Source organism: Ambystoma mexicanum, chromosome 2p, assembly GCF_040938575.1.
Source record: "Ambystoma mexicanum isolate Mex_15411 chromosome 2p, UKY_AmexF1_1, whole genome shotgun sequence".
Classification (NCBI taxonomy): domain Eukaryota; kingdom Metazoa; phylum Chordata; class Amphibia; order Caudata; family Ambystomatidae; genus Ambystoma; species Ambystoma mexicanum.
In genome coordinates, this window is record NC_090923.1 from 1,413,955,802 (window position 1) to 1,413,977,599 (window position 21,798).

Consider the following 21,798-nt stretch of genomic DNA (forward strand, 5'->3'; position numbering starts at 1 on the left):
ACCACTAAAAAGTGCGGCCGCTGCACAAAGTAGATTGCCTGCTGGCAGTTGCCCCAGCATGGGTTGTGCAGACCATGCGAACGGATGATATTGTGTACAGGTGGCATGTATTTTAAGGTTAGTGCCTCGAATTGCACGAGTCACATTAATCAATGGCTCCCCACATACTTCCCCACCAACCGAATGCCCACATTTCATCATCATAATAATATCCATCAAACAGCTATCGAATACAATGAATTTGGCCTCTTTCCTTATACTGTCACTCTGCATCCCAGCTGGTTCGGCCTGTAACGTTGAGGACATGTCACTCGCATGAAAGGTACAATCTCTGATATCGTCTTCCGCTATGCTGAGTGATATTGATGGTGTTTCATTGTCGTCCACGTCATTCTCTTCCATTGCAACATCTGTTCCTTGTCCGGAGATGGGAGAAAAAAACAATGTCTTCAACTTTCGCGCGCTCTTATTTTTTGCGGGTGTGGATTCTGTGAATTGATCTCCGACTGCATCCAAACTACCAGGAGGACATTCACTATCAATGGCTGGTGGTGGTATAGCTCCGTTGTCAATCACTTCATATTCTTCCCATTGGCACGATGCATCTCCAGTCTCAAGTCCCTGCCAAAAGGTTTGACAAGCAACATCTCTCGTTCGCTTCACTGTCTGTGTAGATCTAGTTCTTACACCCACTCGCAACTAGAGGACAGATTAGAAAAGGGATGTTCAGTTTAAACACAACTTACAGTATTGAACTATTGACAGTGAAAGACAACATAATATAGTGAACAGGACACTAACCTTCTTTTGCTTTCTTTTCTTTGAAACTTTCTTGCCTCGAACTTCAACATCTGGACGCTGTTGCTCCGACTCGTGTGTGCATGTCTCCACTTCCTCTCGCGCTGCAACGACTATATTTTCATGATAAGCACATCCATCACTCACTGAGGCTCCATCGACTCCCTGAAACATAGAACTTTCATTAGTATGTATAATAATATTGAAAACACAAAATGTACTTGGGGACCAATACCCATACGTACATCTCAATAGCAAAACACGAATGAACGCATTGTGTAGAACATTCAAACGACAATAGTTCACGCATTGTTGATCTAGTTAGATTGAACTGTCAAGATCCATACCTCGGGCTCCGCATAGACTTCCATTGATGATATTATTGAAGATGACGCTTCAGCAACTCCCTGAAACACAGTAATTGCATTAGTATGCTTTTCTATTTTGTTAAAAAGAACATAAACTTTGAGCAGGCGTCAACGGCTCATCTAAATAGACCTGCACAAATGATCAGTTGTCTAAAATAAATAATGGATATGTAAATATGATTCGATTTGCTCGATCGTTGGAAGTGTCACCACCCAGAGATCTGCATCAACTACTAGGGGTGATGTTCTTGTAGAAGAAGCTCCGTCATCTCCCTGAAACATAGTACTTGCGTTAATAAAGAAGGAAGTATAGCGGATGTAATCACGTCATATGATTTCGCTTGATCGAGCTGTCAGTATCCATACCTCGAAATGCATAAGAACATCAAGGGACGATGTAACTGCGGTGCACACTTCTGCAAGCTGTTGCGCCGACCCGTAACTGCATGCTCCCCCTTCTACTTGGACTAATGCTCCATCGACTCCCTGAAACATAGGACTTTCATTAGTAATGAACACAATATTGAAAAAAGAAGACAAATAGGAGGGCGACGACAGAAGGACATATCAATGGCTAAAAACGAAAGAAACATTGTGTGTAACAATCACGCTACAAGAATGCAAGATCTGATGATCTCCATCGATGGAACTGTCCGGAAACGTACCTCGAGCATCTGAGTGACATCTACGGTTGTCGTCAATGCGTTGGACTCCTCAGCATCTCCCTGAAAGACAGTACTTGCATTATTTTGGATAACAATAATTATAACTGAAAACAAAGACTAGAGGACGAGTACAAGGGTGTACCATTAGGTAAAATAATTACACGATCAATTAAAACTATTGATTTACATGCCTAAAACAAGTCAGTGTCAGAATAGCTAAGTAAGATTACCCGATAGGCGCTTGAAGTGGCTGATGACTGCAATAACGACACGGATGGAGAATCTTCCGCCTTCATATTGAGTGGATACATAAATGGGGAAATTATTGTTAGCTAATGCTACACACTACCGCAAGGCCGAGAGATAAATACGTAAACTTGACTCACCAGTGGAGGGATGTGGACGAATAGAGTGGGAATAGCGGTTGAGAGCAATTTTCGCCTCGCTCGCGGTGTTTTCTTCTTTATTAGCAATGATGTGGAGTACATGTCTGGGCTAAAGTGCCTGCTGCAGATGCGGTATCGATCACCCCTCTTGTCCGCAAAGACTTCTAGGACTCTACTTTCTAGCTCAGAGGCTGGATATCCGCAATATCGGACCCATTCTCTTATCTGATCTATTGTCTTAGGGAAAACATGCATTATAGTACCTTCAGATTTGTTATGGGTCTTCGAAGGGCAACCGCCAATGGAACAGGCAGGCATTATGGAAAGTTCTGAAAAGTAAAGATCAACAATTCTCTATGAATACCAATGTGTTAAAACAGTAAATGACACATAAAAGGTTCAATGCAAGGTCCGTTTTGGTTCTTGGAACTATACACGTTATTCACATGCGGATAAGTATTTCAATAACTTTCAAAAAATAGAAAAAGTAATTTGACTAAACTCAGAACATGTGACTAGTTCCTTGCATGTACTGTCGTGAACGAAAAGAAAACATGGATGCAATTTGATGACTACTAGCAAATAGATATAAATTAAAAAATTGGACGCAAAATGATTATGGTACATGGACTTACCTTGACGAACAAACAGTTAGATGCAGGGATCAGAGTAGTTTCTTGTCGTAGAACAGGGAGCAGTTCACAGGTTGCAAACTGACGAGTTTGCTCAAAGTGGTCACGGAAGTTCACAGAGACGAAGAGCAGATAACCAGCACCTTCACGGGTTGACTAGCAAAGCGCAAAGAAGTTCTCATTAGAAATATGAAGTGGGTTATAAAGAATTCGAACCAGGGGTGTGTTTGTGAATGAATGACGTGTATATGTCGTGGCATTATGTGGATTGCAGGGGGCCGTCCAGCGTGAGGGGGATGCTTGGCAGGAGACACGGGGTCTGGAGGTAGACATGGGAACAACAAACCCATGCTCTATAGACCACTTTGAAGTGTACATGGTCTTTGGTACCTCTTGGCCTTTATCGCTCCCTGACAGCTCCACTTGCCAGCAGCTCAAGTACCCCGGTGCGAACTGCCTTTGATAGGGCGGGGGGTGGATCGGGGCGGTGGTCGTGCAGACAAGACACAGGAAGACTCGTGAATGGAGACACACTTATGTGGATTGCAGGGGGCCGTCCAGCGTGAGGGGGATGCTTGGCAGGAGACACGGGGTCTGGAGGTAGACATGGGAACAACAAACCCATGCTCTATAGACCACTTTGAAGTGTACATGGTCTTTGGCACCTCTTGGCCTTTATCGCTCCCTGACAGCTCCACTTGCCAGCAGCTCAAGTACCCCGGTGCGAACTGCCTTTGATAGGGCGGGGGGTGGATCGGGGCGGTGGTCGTGCAGACAAGACACAGGAAGACTCGTGAATGGAGACACACTTATGTGGATTGCAGGGGGCCGTCCAGCGTGAGGGGGATGCTTGGCAGGAGACACGGGGTCTGGAGGTAGACATGGGAACAACAAACCCATGCTCTATAGACCACTTTGAAGTGTACATGGTCTTTGGCACCTCTTGGCCTTTATCGCTCCCTGACAGCTCCACTTGCCAGCAGCTCAAGTACCCCGGTGCGAACTGCCTTTGATAAGGCGGGGGGTGGATCGGGGCGGTGGTCGTGCAGACAAGACCCGTTTGCCGCAGGGCCTCACCAAGGAGAGGCCATCTAACTGAATGTAAGAGGATGGCTGCAGGATCTACTACATGGAAGGCAGGGGGGTGAGTTTATAAATACCTCACCCTCCCAGGAGAATATACACTAGATTCATTTAAAAAATCAAAACAACCATTGTTAAAATATATGTTGGGCTTTATTTTAGATTTTAATTAAACATAAATAATAAACATTACACATTGTAAAGTTGAGGTTGCAGCACATCGAGGGAAAATCCGCGGTATTGTCCACTGTCACTGGGGAAATGTTGTCTAATGGCAAGTACCGCACAGGCAGGTATTACTCTCCGAACGCGGTGTCCGAGCCTCCCGTGAAGCCACCAAGTGAAGCAACGATAGGCCACCAGCCTGTACCACCTGTGAAAAAAAAAGATGCAAACTGTATTAAACTGACCAAACTTTCTTATCAATGTCGATTCAGGTAACACATGTCATTTTCCTTAGAAAAAAATTATATCTAGAAAATGCACTATATGGAACCAATTTACATGCGTTCCAATGATATGTAAATGTAATTTTATATGTGGGAGACGACCATGAAATAGTGGTGGCATCACTGACATCACAAACAGAGTATACTTACTCGTTACTCGGATTACGCGGACGAACAGTGCCACGAAGTTCGTGCATAAGCACCATCATCATCCTCAACACTGTCCGTGAGAGGCAGGCTTCCCTGAACTCTGGCAGCTCGGTGATGCATTGCGGACTTTGCTCGCCTTCCTGCTGACTTTGCTCGCTTTCCGAAATGTAGGCCAAGCACCCGGAATTTTCACGGCAGCAGCAGTTCTCCTCCTCAGTTGGCATTAGCTCGCACCGATTGCACGTGCACCAGGTGGAGACGCCGTCCATGCGACATGGTCCAGGCTCTTCATCCGTTGACTGGTCCTCCCAACTGCCGTCCGAATCCCCATCGTTTTCCCGTGCTTGCCTTTCCAGTAGTTCTTCCTCGGTGTACTCGGGCTCGTACATATACGGCATTATTGTGGCCATTGTGCGGTAAAGATAGTAAAATAATTTATAGCGGTGGTACTGGTATCTGTTCACACGGGCTACAAGCGGCGAAGGTAGCTGACCAGAGCACTGAAACGAGTCACAGAATACTCAAAGTAACACAGAGAGAGGAATGGAATCGAAAATCTGCTGCTGTATGTTGTGAAACGGTCTGTTTATACTTATTGGGGAAAGAGGCGTCCTGCCATTTCCATGGCAACACGTCAATAGCTGAGGCGCAGCGATTGTTGACACGAGACGTGCTTGAAATGGGCAGTACGCGTCTGCTGATGTCAGGCTCAGGGGCGGGGGATTTGATTTAGTGCCGCAAAGGCAGGTGAGCCAGCTCGATGCGGCGGAATGATAGGATTATCACAAAATGGAGGCTGATTTCGAGTGCGATAAGGGGCGAAAAGTCGGGTAAGGTCCATAGGAAAGTTTCCTACGATCTACCGATTTATGCTTACAAACACATGGCCGACCCGTAGGGACAATAAAAAAAAAGTCCCGGAACTCTCCTTTAATATTTCAACATACATCTTTCAGGAGCCTTGCCACCATGGCACCATTATATGTGCTCTTTTTTTGCGATCAGTATGTTAGTTCCCACCACCTCCGTCCAACCCAAGCAACTCAACCGGCCTTTATTAGTCTCTGATGTTTATACTCTTTTCATTTAAATATTACATTTTGTATCTAATCAAGCCAATATGCCGTCATGCAGTTTCGTGGCTCACAGTGCCCATGCTCCTGGGTGCAAATAGAGTCTGTGTCAGCTCTTTCCAAGACACTATATCCTCACATAGGACGTTTGTATATTGGGTGGCTGCCTTTTGTCACACAGTCATTTCTACTAGTGTCCATTTTTGTAGGTCTTTCCACCACATCTCTACCGCAGGGCCTTTGGGAATTTCCAAGCCATTGCTATCCTACGCTTGGCCGATGCAAAGGCCAGGTCCTTCATTCTACTCCTTTATCGTCTATCTTTGGGACGCTATAAATACCCAACAGACAGGCCACAGGGGATTGGACATTCAAAATTATATCACCCTTGAAGATTCAACTTGCAATTTCCCTCGAGTATAGTTGTACTTCTGAGCAAGCCCAGAACATATGAACCATTCCACATTCTCCTTGTTACATCTGGGGCAATGATGTTTATTTGCACCTTTAAAACTGGCAATCTTTTGAGTTGTTAAGGAAGGGTTACTCTGGTGGGTGGTATCTAAAGAACGCCGACACTTACATCAGAAGTGGCAAGGAAGGCTCCTTTTTTGATTTTAACGTGTATGCGTGCAGACTGGGCAGAACGAAAAGTTGTGTGTTAGCACTGTTGAATTAATGCTGTGCATCTAAGAACTAGCATTTTACGCCGAATGGTCGATCCGCACGTGCTGTGATCTATAAAACAGCGTGTGCAGCTTAGTTTTTTCTTGCTGGAAACGGTTTTCACAGTAGCCTGATACATACCAGACGCCTCGTGGCAGTAAGAAAGCACTGCTGAGCGCGATTTGTGTGAAAGACACCATTTCAATTCAGATTAGCTGGAAGTCATTGGATCTGGGACCACAACTCCCAGAAGCACTACCAGCGCTCTAATCGAAACGTCAGGCACTCCAGCGCAGGCGATTTGAGAGCCAAGCCGGTCTTGCGCCAGTCCTCGCCGTACAGGTGCACGAAACGCTGGCCGTGCCAGTAAAGGCCACCACCCATGTACAACCAGGTAAGCATGGGCTTTCTACCAATAAAAACTTCTGCTACATATACACAGCCACCAACGTATGTACGCAGTTAATATAGTGGTTAACACGGTCACTGAACGAAATGGCCATACCCCACTAGAGAGTCGGATAAACACAACCTTGCCAAATCCAAAAGGCAAAAGGCTCTCTCACCCAAAAGGCCAAAATCCTAGTCAAGCAACTGAAACAACAGACCTCAAGATCTGCCTACTAAACACAGTATTTAAATAAACTCGCCCAATGTATCCAAATAAATATACTTTGCATCACACTTGGTTAAAAGAGCCAATAGGCCCCACCTGTGAGACTGCAGGACCAGACGGCTACTAAACAGGCCAAGGGGGCAGGGGGCAGCAACGATTGCAAGAGACTCCATCTCTATGTTCCCGACCAATATCGCTTGCAGTGGCAGCAAAATCCTGCATCAAACACCTCCCAACTCACAACAGCAGTTTAAACTTATTTGTAGTCTACAGACCCCTACTACAATGCCCGAATTTAACAAGAAACTCACACACCAACTTAATTTAATTTACTCAAAGGGCCAAACACAGCAACCTTGCTACTAGGAGACCCCAAAGACAATGAAGCCATTAGGTTAGAAAAACTAATGAACAACATTGATTACAAGGGAATGAACCAGGAGCCAACAACTGTGAATGGTCATCAACTGGACTGGGTGGTTGTTACGCTCACCTGGCTCCCACAGAGGCGTCGATCTGAACTGGACAGCTGCAGTCTCCACCAATGTGATGCGTAGGGCCGAGATGACAGACTGGACTGACCCACCTAGCTTCGTTTGCTTGGTCCGTAGGAATATTCTTCTGCAAATGGAGAAAGGGGATTAACCACCCGTGGAGTTGAGCGTAAATCCCCCCGACCCCCTGCTGTTCTCCCCACAGATCACCCTTGATGTCCCCTCTTATAGTCTCACCTGATGGTTTGAAAAGATGAGCTCTCCATCCAGCATTGAGTGCAGGGGCGCGTTGATAACCAGTTGCTTCACTGGCTCGAAGGAATTGGTTTGTTCCAGAACAATATTGACTCCGAAAAGTATGCATTTCGTAAGAGTTCACATGTCCGACTTTCACTCTTATCCGATTCCTTGCAGTTTGCAGCTTGACCCCAGCGAAAAGTTCCTCGTGGTAGCTGACGAAGTTCAGGTAAGGATTCGGCTTATCCTACACAGTTCAATAAAATAAGGCCAGAATGTAACCTGTTGCTTGCTCCCTTATTCAGGTGTGGAGAGAAAATATGAAGTTCGGGGAATAGTGCCTCCGGCGGTAAGTCTATCGTGGTGAGAAGAGTTCCCCTTGTTTGTCCCTTTGTCTCACCTTATTGTCCTCTTGTTCCCCTTAGGGGCCAGGGTACGGCGAGGATGCAATGGAGACTGCGCCGACCCGTGAAGAGGAATAGTACCCCCGGCAGTAATCAGGTAAGTCTATGGGGGTAGTTACTATTGCCTCTGTTTATTCCCTTGGCTCACCTTTGCCGTTTTTGTGTTCCCCTTAGGTGCCAGAGTGCGGCGGGAGCGTGCAGAAGGATGCAGTGGATCGTAAGGATGCTGCGAAGGCCGGTGAGTTCAGTGCGGCGCTGCAGCAGGCGAGGCGGCGCGCGTTAAATGCTTCTTTCTTCCAGCTCGAAGGCACGGTGGATCCAGAATTCAGGTAAGGATCGAAGGTTTTGCTCTTATTCTAACCTCTTCTCCTTCTGTTCCTCCCTTTTTCTAGGAGCTGCAGACTCGAGGCGGGCGTGGCAGAAGACTGGATGCAGGCTTGCAGACACGGTGAGCGTTACGCTGCTGGATGCAGAATAACGCAAAGCGTGTGCTGCTTTACGGGCGTGGTTTAAATAGCCTCCAAAGTAGCCCCAGGTAAGTATTCCTCCCCAGCCCCACCCGAGTAAAAAATAGTCCCTAGGTAAAATAGTCCCTTCCAAGCCTCATTTGGCTTGGAGCTTGCAGCATGGTCTGCATCAGGTAAGTTCTGCTCTATGTGCCTGGCGCCTATGGCGCCAGGACTGACTCTCCATATGAGCCTGGCGCCATAGGTGCCAGGATCGCACCCAAACAGCCCCTAGCAGGGGTTTTTGGGCTTGCTCAAAATAACGTGATGCCTGCTTCCGGGGTTGCTGGACCTGGTCTGGTTCCCCGGGGGTAGGCATCATGACAGTGGTAACGCATAACCTTGCAACACATGCTTATAAGACTGTACCAAGCATATGGTCAGATAACTATAGTGTTACCTTCCTAATCACCCCACCACTCCCTAAACCTAAGGTCCCAAATGACCCCAAAATAACGACCTGCCGGAACTTTAACACATTAACAGGGACATACTAGAGCAATGCACAAAAGACATCAAAAACGATGAGAGCAAAGACTCTTGCAATACATGCTATACCACATCAAGACGATGTTAGTCCTAAAGGCTCCATTGCAAACCAAAACAGTCAGATCTAACACCAGACAACAAACATGGTTTTCTGCAGAACTCGCAGAATTAATAAAGGATAAAGAAAAAAGGAAAATGAGTTGCATAAAAATCCATACACACGCAAACAATTTTGGAGTGACAGCGAGAAAAGATACAAACATAATAAGATTATCGAGACCAAAAAAAACACTACAATGAACAAATCTCAACTGCAGCAAACACCACTAGCAAACTGTTTAACATCCTAAAAATCAACAGAAAAACCAAGAGCAATCACACCACCATTTGATCCATTGCAAGAGGAATGCGATAAAACTCAGACAGCTTTCTTCCAAAAAATTGCTAATGCTAGGGAACAAATTGTAAAAGCTCAATCCAACAAAGGAGAGTTAAACAATTTACCGCCCGGGTTTAGTACTATGGGTATAGAACTTTTCAAGTTTACAGAAATCACCAACGAAGAAATAGCGAGAGTGCTTGCGTCAATGAAACCTACCTCATGCGTGGAAAATGTACTACCACCCAAAATAATACTGGACCAAAGAGATATCTTCGCACCTATCCTGAAGAAAGTCATCAATGCATCATTCCGGGACCAAGTAGTACCTAGTTTAATAAAAACGGTAACTAACAACTATGGTAAAAAAAAATTTAAAACTTGGATCAAAGAGATCCTAACAACCTTAGGCCCATCACAAACTAACTTTATACTAAAAATCATGGATAGGATAGCTACCATGCAATTACAAGCCCACGTTGAAGCCTCCGAATCCCTCCACCACCAACAATCAGCGTTTGGCCCAGCCCACAGCACCGAGACGACCTTCAAACTAAAATGCTTAGCATAATGGATAGAGGCAGGGCTTGCTTGACCTAAGTGCAGTGTTCGATCTTATAGATAATGACCTCCTTAAATTTGCCTTACAGAAAAACCGCCAACTGCTCTAAAGAGGCAATTGGCTGGATTTCATCATTCCTTAGTAACAGATAATCACAAGAACATTGGGGGGACAAAATGTCCTTTGAAAAAGATATCCTATGCGGCGTACCACAAGGAGCCAGTATGACACCTCTGTTATTCAATCTCTACCTGAGATACCTCGGTCTAGTCTGCGACCACTTTAACATCTTATTCACCAATTATGCGGACGATACACAGCAGGTGATAGAACTGAGTGGTGACTACACAAAAGATAGCGAATCACTATCCACAATATACAACACAGTTGAATCATGGATGGACGCAAACTGAATGTGTCTGAATAGCAAGAAAATAGAGCTTATGGTATTTGGGTCACATCAAGCCAGAGCTAAATTACCATCCGCTTACAACACTTTCCAGAGAAAGGACACCACTATCCAGGTATTGAGTAAAGACACTAGGTATGGTATTAGAAGCTTTGTTGGGAACTGAAGCCATACGTAAAATAAACTGCTCCTATTACCTTAGATTGCTAAAAGCCATCAAACCTTACTTGTCTGATAATAATTGTGCCATCATCGCATGGGCAACTATACTTTCATGCATGGATTACGGAAATGCACTCATTTTAGAGGCCAACAAGCAAAGCCTGGCCTGTTACCAACACATCCAAAACAATGCAGTGAGAATCACTAATCAAAAGTCTAGATTTGATCACATCAGCGAGGCCAGAAGAGAGCTTCACTGTTTGTAAATTGAGGATAGGGTGCAGTTAAAGGCCCGGACGCTGGTGCACAGATGTATCTATGGGAAAGCTCCAGCCTACCTAAAATCTAAATCTTCATGTCCCAAACCGTGCCTTAAGGTCTGCTGATCTGGGCATGATGGCGGTATTCCCCCACAAACGCACCTTTGGTTTGGGAAAAGCCTTTCCTATGGTGGCGGCAGGAAAGTGGAACAATCTCCCAGTAGACATGCGCCTAGAAGTAAACTAGCTATGCTTTAGGAAAAGACTAAAAACACTCTGTTTCAAATAAAACTTTGCACCCTTGCTTATCCGAGTAACTGATATGGTCGTCCCGTAATTTGTATCCGTCCACGCCCCGATGCTCGCGAGCTACCAGCGCCATACAAATAAATGAATACAAATAAATAGGCTCTATAGTTGTAGTTTAGCATTCTAGAAACATTTTTACGATACCCGATTACTTCCTGCAAATCTGCATTCGTGAAAGCCTTTCCCAAGTCTGTCTCCCAACTCAGTCTTACTTTCAATGCGCTTGAGAAATAATTAGAAAGAAATAGGTCATAAAGTCCAGACACCTTATGTCCCCCCCGCCCCCTTCTGAAATATCGAATATGGCTTCAACGGGACTGTGCGTGGTTATCTGTTCACAAATCGCTGGCCATCGTTGATTCAGTGTGTGTATTATAGTTCTATGTAAGAAGTACTGACCCTCATGGATACCTGTGCGTTCCTTCAGGTCCAGGAAGTCCATCAATTTGTCATTTTGCCTCAGGTCCCCAATCGTGACCACCCGAGAGGATCGTAATTGCCGTCCATCCACCAGGGGCATCTGTGGGGAAAACAGGGTCCTTGACCCCCTACTATCTTACAGGCTCTCTGCCACTGCTGAATGCCTAATGTCACCACATATGGTTGTTGTTCTAAATGGGGGGTTTGTACCCACAGAATCTTTCAGATAACACTGCTTTAATGCAGGTTGGAGCAGGTGGGTGTCGTTGGTTCATCCGCCAGCCTCCCACTACAAACTGCAGAAAGTAAAATTCAAATTGTTTTACTCTGATCCCACCCTCTTCATGTGCCCTTTGGAAAGTATCTAATGCCAACCTACAGCATCTATTTGGCCATAAAAAATGTCTGCACTCTGTGTCTAGCAGGCCAAAGCAGCACCTGGAGATATTATATGTAATGTTCACAAAATAATCTAACAGTCTGGGTAACACTACCATTTTTAGTAACGCAGCCCTACCCATTAACGATAGGGGCAATCTCGTCCATAAATTCATGGACTTCTTCACCCCCTCCAACGCTAACAGTGTGTTGTGTTTATGCTCCACCAAGGGATCATGATATATACCTATCCCCAAGCACCAGAAAGTGTCTGTCCTACACTTCAGCGCTAGGGTGGGTAACAGGTCTCGGGGTACTTCTTGGCGACAAGACTTCTCGCGGCTGCTTGTGATGCCTGATAGACCGGCAAAACCATTGAGAACATCCAATATGTATTGCAGATTCTGTTCTGGCTGCTGTATTTAAAATAGCATGTCATCTGCATACATGGATATTAAATGCTGTACCCCATCCATACATATGCTCGCGTCCAGATATTCGTTTCTGAGGAACGCCGCAATCAGTTCCAAAGGCAAGGATGAATAGCATTGGTGATAATGGCCATCCTAGTCTTGCGTCCTTTTCCAGTTACCATTTTACTGAGGCCTGTTGTCCCGTTCCGACTCTGGCCATCGGCTTATTGTATAGACATTCCCATCTGCTGGAGTCGAACGCTTTCTCTGCATCTATATAGGTTACCGTGCAAATGTAGTCATACGCCTTGGTACTAACTATTACGTGATATAAGCACCTTAGGTTCCATGATGCATTTCTGCCTGGCAGTTTGGTCTGCGTATATTAAGTTTGATATCACAGTTTTCAGCCTGTTTGCTAACAAAAGCAAGAGTATTTTACTGTCTTGATTTAACAAGGACCTGTATGAGCCATAGTTCATCGCAGGTTGGGCAGAGGTATTATCGCTTCTCGTAAACTTAAGAGTGCCAGTCTTGTACGCTTACCGAAGCATGTCTAACATTACTGGTGCAAGGTCTTCTGCAAATTCCTTGTAGAATTCATTTGATAGGCCGTCCATGCCGGGATTTTTCCCAGTGGGTAATGTCCTGATTGTGCCAAGTATTTCATCCAGGGTTAAGGGGGCATCAAGCAATGCCAAATCCTCTACATCTAGACATGGGAGGTCAATCAGGTCTAAGGCTTCTTGGAGGCAGGAGTGCTGCATCTTGGCCTTGTATAAAGTGCTGTATTATCCTAAAACGTGGCATTCACTTCTGCTGGTGTATGACAGGGGAGACCTTGGCTATTGTTGATGGCGCAAATCATTCTCCGCTTACTGTCACTCTTACACAACCACACTAGGAGCCTACCAGGTATGTCGCACTCAGCATGCTGCCTCTCTATGTATTTAGTGTAACTGAATCTGCCCAGTCTTCCCCCCCCACCCTCATGTGCTAGACATTCCCGTCTCAGTTCAAACACTTTCTAGCAGCTCGTGTCCTCAAGGAGTTGCGCTTTCTGAATCTTCCAAATCTTGTTCGGCCCTAGTTATTTGTGCTTGGATACCGCCTGATTTGCAATCGCTTCCTCCCCATTAACCACCTTGAAGGCCTCCCATAGTGTTCCGGCGTAATCGATACTGCCAGCGTTTTGTATAAACCTGTGCAGAAATGTTAAACTGTCATTTAGCTGTGGGGAAGGCTGCAAAGTCGCTGCGATTTAGCTGTGCAGCCTTTTCATTTTCAATTGTGTGCTATAGCTGTAGCATAGCTGTGCAGGGGCGGTCCCGGAGCTGTAGTGAGGCTGTTAAACACCGAAAATATGAGTTTCAAGCCTATATTACAGCTAAAGGACTGCCATTCACAACCTTACCATATCCATCATATGTAAATTAGCCACATCTTAGTGACAAGCTTCACACATCCATTATCACCGCTATCCCTACAGCTTTAGGACAGCTTGCCACACATCCTATACCACAGCTAATCTTACAGCTTTGGGACAGCTTAATCTGCACCCTCAGCCACACTTTACTGGGAGCATCTATGATATCTTATTGATCTTTAAATACCACGCAGTGGAATAAATGAACATAGTTTTTTTCAAAGTGCTGCAGTGTGAACAAGCAACTCATATTGCAGAAATATGCTGCCACAAATCTGCAATTTTAATGAAAAGATGTTTAACATGTTCCCTTTACTAGGTAGAAGCATCTTAGCAAAGCATATCCTCAGAATCCTATTATCATGACTGTGTCCAAACATTCCCAAATCTCCCAGGCCACTCCACTGCCCACGATACACACACTAGGCCATCCTAATGAGCACATTGAAGGGCAGGCTCCATACCAAGATGGCCGCCGACCAAGACATCAGGAGCAAAGTACATACACAGGGGCCGTGTTGGATTAAAGCAGGGGTATTTAAAGCCCACCTGCATGCACACGTGCTCAGCGTTCTTGGCTGTCGGGGGAAGAGGAAGCGCTCCCACCGCTCCTCACCTTATTTTCACGCTCCTGAGCCCCCCCATTCCCGACGTCCTGGCATCTGCTTCCTTGGCACCGACCTCGGCTCTGGCCACAGCCTTAAGAAAGGGAACAGTTACAAAAAGCCTGAAGCCACGGGAAAACATAAAAGCCTTTCGAGTACAATAGAACTGGGAAAAAACAGATTTTATCCTGCGAGCACCCAAAACTGGGAACCTGCCGAAAAACAAAATAACAGTAAATATGGCGGCACCACCTCTTAGGAGCCAAACACCCGATACCAGTATTCACAATCACCGGAACCTACAATATTTGAAGATTGCAAGGCCACAATTGGCTCAACAGTTACACTGGGCTCCGTTCTTTGCAGATTTCGATTTCATTGTTACCCATTGGCCGAAACATGGAACGGAAAGTTACGAAAGCGAGGAACAAACCTACGCACCACACACGCCAACAGCTATTGTCCCTGCAAACAAGATCCTGGGAATTACGGATACCAGGTCAGATGAATGTACCCAATTACAAGAAGCTGTTCGACATGAAAACGTCTCGAAAGACCTACGAGACTGGATACAACCAGGACATGAGGTTCGAGACAACCTGGCCTACGATCACGGTCGGATGTAGTTATAGTTGGAAGGATGTACCTTCCAACTCAGTCACTACGAGACCAAATCCTGCAGAGCTACCATGATACCTTTTTAGAAGGACACCCAGGAATCAACTAAACACAAGATACAACAGTATTATTGGTGACAGTATTATTGGTGACAGACATTACCAAGAGACGTGACTCAATACGTCCAGACCTGCGACATATGCACCCAACAAATCCCAAAGACAAAAGCCTCAAGGCCTCTTACAATCCATTCCTGTGCAACCAGCACCTTGGCACACAGTGCATTGGATGTCATCACTGACTTAACATGCAGTCACAGGTACAACACAATATTAGTGTATCTACTCTCAAAGATGGCACATTTTGTCAACATGAAGGCAGGGATCGAAATTATGATTGTATAAGCAGGATCTATAAGCAGCTACTGGGTATCTAGCAGTAACCAGGAGCTACCACTAGGGAATGAGGAGCTAGTACATAGCATTCTGCAAATCTAACTTCCACATAAAGTGCAAACTTACATTTGTATATATTGTTTAGGACCCCTTATGCTTTAAATGCCATATATATATATGTGTCCTAATGTTCATTTATAGATTGTCCCAAATGCACAGAGTTAAATTCACATGTTTGTTCGGCATCAGTTGGTCTGAGGAGCCAAAAGTAGCTCCTGGCAACTGCTGGTTTTAAGCTAACCAGGCTCTTCTAGACCACAAGCAGGAGCTAAAAAGCTCCCATCAGCCCTCAATTTCGAACCATGTGAAGTATTTACCCAACTCTACAGCACTTGCCTACACATTTATGCAACATATTGTCCAACCACACGGGTTCTACTCCGTACGGATCCCAGATTGGGGGAGCCAGTTTGCGTCCCGCTTCTGGAAACATTACTGTGGCCTAGCCCAGGTTGAGGTCGGTCTGTCCACTAGTCACTACCCACAAGCGGATGGACAAATAGAAAGAACGGTTAGAGTATGGAACAATACCTGCGCTGCATGATGGCTCACACTGACCTAAACTGAGTAGACCTGCTCTGGGTAGCAGTATATGCTTACACCACCACCACCACTCCATGGGGTTTACACTATTCTATTTCCTACATGACATGCACCCACATACCTCAGTGTACGATTCCCCGAATGCCCTTGAAATGCCAGCAGCCATGACTTTACATGACACAATTCAACAAATATAACAAGCTAAACAAACTCGACAAGACACACATAAGAAATGTGCAGATAGGAAAAGGACACCTGCTTTGAAATACCAATTAGGGGATCAGTTGTTGTTAGCAATGAAACACATACAGATGAAGGGCCCTTGGAAATTCCACCCCTGCTATATCAGTCCTTACTCTATCACCATACTAGCAGGACCTGCTGCAGTCGGCCTCACCTTACCGCCTACACTTCGCTTTCACCCAGTCTTTCATGTATTACTCAAACCAGTTCAACCCAACACACGCAAATCAAGCTGTAGACCTCCCCAGATTACTGGTTAATCGAGATCCTGAATATGAAGTATGAAACATACTAGACTAAGAAGGTATAGTGAGTACTCTACTACTTGGTAGATTGGAAAGGCTATGGTGTACTAGATAGATCCTGGGAACCGGCGTCAAACGTCCATACTTCACGACTGGTAACCAGTTTCCTCCATGACAAGCCGAACAAACCCAAACCAAGAATATGAATGGGGGTGGCATAGGAGGGTGTGAAGTCATGGCTGTTCCATCCTAATGAGCACATGGAGGGGCAGGCTCCATTCCAAGATAGCCTCCACCCAATACATCAGGAGCAAAGAACATACATGGGGGTCATGTTGGATTGCAGCATGGGTATGTAAGCCCTGCATGCATGCACACGTGGCTGGGTTATGTGTTGGCAGCGCCGGGACTACTGATGCCCAGGATGATTTTGTAAGCCATTTCCACGTTGGTGTTCACATTGGAACTGGCGAGTGGCCTTGAGGGAACAAGCCTGATGCTCCGGACATGATGGCCATTTTCCTGGATTGTTGTCATGTGGAGGTGAGGCTCGGCAGTTTAAACAAATCTCCCTTCCAGCCAGCACCACAAATGGGGTTTGGGCGATTGTTGCATGCTTCGAAGAAAATGGCGATCTATGTTCGGAAGGAGAGGCAGGGGGAAAATGGATAAGAATCCTTACTCCAAGAATGATATCGCTTCAGCTGCCCTTGGAGGAATGGCACCGGGAATCCCTAGAATGAACACCTACAGGTAACTCATGGCTTTCAAACAAAGCTTCTGGTAGGCTGGCCTTCTAGGTCCACAGTATCCTCCTCTGCCCGTTCGATGAGGCCCAGTCCCCTACTTCATCACACCATCCAATTAGGGATAATATAATGTGTGATGCACATTTTGTAAGCACAGAAACACAAACCTCTATGGCTGGTCAACCTAACAAGAACTGTGGTGTGGCTCACTGACCATGTAAGGGCACAGAGAGCTAGTGCCCTATACAAACAGGTTCCTCTGTAGATCTAAACACAAACCCATACTGTCAAACAGGCAACAAAGCAAGTGATGCCTGCGCACAAAGACAATCACCCATACCATGCCTGCATTCATGCAAATAGAGACTGCACACAGTCACACTGAGGCAACAATCCCAAACCAGGCTGTGCCGTCCTATTTTCCTACCCAAGAAGGGGGACTGGACGCGTTGTGTGTGGGTGGGTAGAAAATAGGTTGAAATTTGTGGATGGCCACATTGGTAGTGCGTGGCTCTACAGGTGGGTACATGGATGGGTAGATGAATGCTCAGCCTTGAGGATGGATACATGAGAATAACACGATAGATGGAAAGCAGAGCGGATAAGGATAATTGCCTTCAGGGTTGCTAGATTTGATGCCCCATACTGCCTTCATTGAAATACCCACAGTATTTGAATTGGGGAAAATGACTCCCAAGAATTGGGCACATTTAACTCACCAAGTCGTTGAAGTTCCATAAAACTGCATACTTTTTCGGCAGGTCCATTTATCCTACATAGAACATAAATAAAAACAGCTATTCTTGAACATCAGTACATGGTGTACAAAAGCAGTAATATCGCAATGCAGTTAAAGTACAGAAGAAGGAATAGTAACTTATCTGATGATAACATGCTTTGTGATTCCCCTCTGCCCGAGCAGAAAAGGTTGGCATATTACTTGCCAGATGAACCTATTGAGGAGAAAAGGAAAATAACTTCTATTAGCTCGCATCATGTGCACAGGATTCTGCCATTTTACAACCAATGTCCATACATCAAATACGTAAGGCATTGCTATCTAGTGCTGGGCTGTCTGTGGGGTTGATCAAGAATGACCTATGGGCGGTCCTGGCCTCTGAATGGTTACGATTTAGTCGATTAGTGACTGGGCTAAAGAGTGGAGGGACAGTTAGTGGGACACTAGAGGAGGCATAGACGGACACTGGTATGCAAATATCCCTTAGAAATCCAGATCTCAAACTGAATGTAGCCATCTGCAATGAAACAACCCACGGCTTTTAGTTCCGCCCAGCCCCCCTGCATGGCTTACTTACCAATCCACCACAGAAAAGAAAAAAAAAATCTCCTACTACTGCATGCCCTCATAATATTCAGTGTCATCTGTTGGCTGCGACCCTCCCTTTGCTCTGGAGGTTTTTTCCCCCAGAAGAAAAAACTATTCTATCCACTTTGATTTATGTCCACTATTGCCAGTTTATTTTTATTCCATATCGAATGAGTCCTTTGGCAGAGCCTTTCACCCCCATGTACGGTGCCCAAATGCATCTCAAGTTAAATTTAAAAGAGCAGCCCATTTCTAATGTCACTTACATCGTGTCTCTCTATTCTCTGAGGATATGCTCTTGGAGGGAGGTGGAGATGCTGCTTTTTGAAGTCTTCACTTGTAGAAGCCCTGTAGAATCAGTGTGCTGAAAACAACACCAGGTCCCTATAAATTACAAAGACCAGGGAATACATATAAGAAATCACAACATCTTCATAATAGAAGCCATGTGGCTAACACATTTCAGTTATAAGCAGGTAGTTAATAACTGAAGTCATCTATTTTGGGGACACAGTCCACAAATCATTTCTCTGTTACACAGCTTTCTCACAACCATGATCTTAAAATTATGTTATTTCTTTGCCGACCAAATATAGTTTTGGACTAAAAGCCTAGTTAATATATATACAAATCTATTAGAACATAAACACAGTGACACGTATATACACACACATCACAAATCATATAAACATCTAGAAAAATGAACCTAGACCAATGCAGAAAGTGCAATTTGTGCAATACATGAATCAAGTGTATTTAGTGCACATAAAGTGCAGTGTTACTGGTTAGTGAGGGAGAGCAATCAGCGTGATGGCACACTGTGCCAGTAAAGATCAAACAGGATAAGGTGCAGGAAAACTAGTCATGAAAAATTATGAAACTGGTAAAATTCATTTGTACAAACAGCGAAACTAACCACTAGGCAAAAAGCTATTGCATAAATGCATACACATACCTCTAGGGAAAAAGTCCAAGTTTCGATAAAGAGCCTGGTCTTCTCCAGGGCCAGATTCCATTAAACTGAAACATAATACGAAACAAAATAATTACTCGTAAATTTAACTAGGAGACATCGAGGGGGAAAGGGAAACACAAAACAACTAGAAGTGGGAAAATACCGGCACTATACGTCCTAATTACTTGCAATTTTAAAACAAATAGGAGGAGGTTCCCCCCCTCTATACCAAATGCCTTCCTAAATAACTCAATTCGAGTGGTCTCATCACTACATGCTAAGTCATCATCATCATGTATTCACGTTTACCTCATCCGTAAAAACCAAAAAACAAATAAATGTATTGAAGAGAGCTACTTATATGCATTGGTATCATTTTGGCCATCTTGGAGATGCAAGACTTGTTCAATGTGCAAAGCTAATGTCTATGCTCCATAATCAGGAGAGGTTACATGTTCTAGACAACCACTTTCAAATTTTAGATGACCACATGCAGGAGACCAGGTTACATAATGGCTCTATAATGTTATATCTGTGCATATTAAGCCAAGCTAGTAATATAGACTGTGTAATTGCTATTGTGTCCTAAAATAGTGATATTGATGGTGATACATTATTGACATATATAAAAATAACTATACTGAGGGTATCTAGCTGTCTGATTGATGATGTATTGCTGTACAGTTCAAACACATCAATCAGGGCACATGAAATCAGTAATGCCCAATCGAGCTGACCATTCAGACCCTCTAAGTGCGATTTTAAGTGGATATTGTTCATGCCTCAATAAGGTCATCTAGCGACCCACCTCTGCTCAATAACACACCACTGAATATCTTCAGGTGTATGTTGATGCTCGCAACAATGTGCCAAAGGTTCTTTTATCACCTTGTTCTGAATTCTCGATTTGTGCTCATGTATACGAGTGTGGACTGGCCATTTAGTTTTGCCAAAGTCATATTATAATGTAATACTTGTCACATGGGCACATAATCACATACACAATGCATGCCGTCTTGCCGTTCGTAAGGTGGCCATCTTTTTCCCACCACTTAAAAGATGGTAATTTACAAAATGTGGATTGGCACACAGAGCAACTGCCACATCTATGGTGACCTTTCGCGGGAGCTAATCTTAAGAGTGCACAAGTATCACATTATGTTCCTCTTGTTGAATCAGTGTGCTGGGGCTTGAGGTAAAAATTGGCTTGTAAGCACAAAGGCAAAAATGTAACCAATGTTACAGTGCGATCATTGGGACAGATAATATGAACCATGTACCTTTCCAACCTGCTTAGTGCCAACTTCGTGCAGGCCTCGGATAGGTGATGGGACGGCCAGCCATCTAGGTAATTATAACCATTGGCACCCCAGCAAAAAGGGTGCAATATCTTGTGTAGGGAGGGCAAATGTTCTCGCCCATACAAACACGCAAAACAAAATGGCCACCATCAAAAGAGGTGAAAGATGCTACGCTCTTGCCTATAGTAGACAGAAAAGATACAGAGGTGGCCTGCAGTAAAGGAGTACAGAGGTGGCAAGTATGTTTATTTATTTTTCTGTCATTGTTGGGGGTTGCGTGGCAGAAGGGGGATGACGAGCCACTAGTAGTTTGTAAGCTTCTCTGTGACCGCTTGAAAAGCATGATTTCACCCGTGACAAATCCCTGCGTTCTAGGCAGCTTGATTGGCTGCTGCACCTTTGGAAGGTTCAAATTGATAGTATTCTGGATATAAGGTCTAAGCAATAGTTACATTGATTAATACAAGTCTGTATGGATCGTTTAATGATACAAAGCAGATGCTTTAAGTAAGGACTGCAGCTATATACTGAAAAACTGTCACACCACTTGGCATTGACTAATCTCCAATGCCAGAATGCAGCTACGCTTATATTCAGAGTAAAACACTACAGTAATACAGGAGCCATCCTAGATGGAGGGCTCTGAAAAACAACAAGAATGTAAGCAGAGGGAACATTAAGCAGTCACAGATGGAGAAATGACCAAACTGACAACAGAAGTACCAATGAGCTCAGATTACAAAGCTAACACTTCAGAAGAAAAGAGACTGGCATACTGCAATAGAACAGAAAGATCAATAACCATACCAAGAAGTGCTTGGTAATGGCATTTAAACACCACACACAACCATCGTTAGAAGAAATTGTCTTTGGCTCAGCAGCTGGCTGGAGAAAAGCAAGCACAAAAGAATTAGTAAAGTGGATAAGCCTTACTTTGCAATGACCGAGGGAGGTATAGGGGAATGGATGGTGCCATCATAAACTGTCAGAGAGACAAGGATATGAGACTGAGGCAACATGTGA